This window comes from Galeopterus variegatus, unplaced genomic scaffold (genome assembly GCF_000696425.1).
Source record: "Galeopterus variegatus unplaced genomic scaffold, G_variegatus-3.0.2 Scaffold18532, whole genome shotgun sequence".
Lineage (NCBI taxonomy): Eukaryota > Metazoa > Chordata > Mammalia > Dermoptera > Cynocephalidae > Galeopterus > Galeopterus variegatus.
In genome coordinates, this window is record NW_007744643.1 from 2,454 (window position 1) to 3,683 (window position 1,230).

Consider the following 1,230-nt stretch of genomic DNA (forward strand, 5'->3'; position numbering starts at 1 on the left):
CTGTGTTTAGGAACACTGAAGAGCACAAGTACAAGCAATATGTTGAATTTGTAACTCTGGCAACAAGCAGTGTTTTATATTATTATTGTGAGCTGATCACTGGGGGGGAAGAGTCGTGGTTTTCTGGGGTTATGTTCTCTTGGTGTATGGCATTTTCCAGACCAAGAAAGACTGCCAAATGCTGTAACCTTTTAGCAGTATTTCCATTGGAGGCTTTAGACTGAAGTTTTAATAATGGACAAAAAATCAACTTGACTTGATTTACTCATGTGACACTTGTTTTTAGGCACAGGTTGGAGCTGGGCTAAAAGGAAGTAAAGAGACTGTAACTACCCCAACAGGTAATGGAAGCCCTTCTCTCACACACCTCATCTCTGCCATACAAAGACTGAAACTTAACATGGCCAGAGTTGCTTAGTTTATAAGGTCCTGCTTTTTGCTCAGTAAAACTTGCCTCGACCCTAATAATTCACAACATCAACTGTGAGTTCTCCTATGAAATGTTTTTTAATATAATTTCACATATTTAGTGACAATTAGTGGTCACTGTTTACAGTGTATTCTTTTTTTTTTTTTTTGTCTTTTTGTCTTTTTTCGTGACCTGCAATGGATCGCAACCCTCAGTGTCACGCCCGTGCCGGACCGGGGCCGGCAACGGGATCGCAACCCTCGGTGTTGCCCCTGCCCCTCGCTCAGCCAGTGAGCGGCCGGTCTGCATGTGGGATCCGAACCCTCGTCGGGAGCGCCGCTGCGCTTCCCAAGTGGCGCACTGTAGCAGTGCACCACCGGGCCGGCCCAAACAGTGTATTCTCATGTAAACTTCAGTAATATCCTTTATCCAACCTGGTACCTAACTAAATGCCACATTGTTGTCTGCAAACAGATCTGCCTATCCTGGAAAGAGAAGTAATGGATGGAGTGATTTTGCCTGATATTATCAGAACAGAGAACCAGAACATGCAACTGGTGGGAGTGGAAGAAAACACCCAGTATACAGTGCCCACCATCGGGGACGTTTTGACAGTGAGACAGTGGATTTTCTCTTGTGGAGTGGCTTTAGCTGCTGGTGTTGCTACTTTTCTGGCAGGAATTTTAGTAAGAGTTTTCAATGACCGTGGTTGAAGTGGAAGAATTATCATCAGTCTACAAAGTAGAAATGATCATTATATGACATATGTTAAGCACGAGAGGTGACTTGTTATTTGTACGGTGGTTTCACTCTCAACTGTG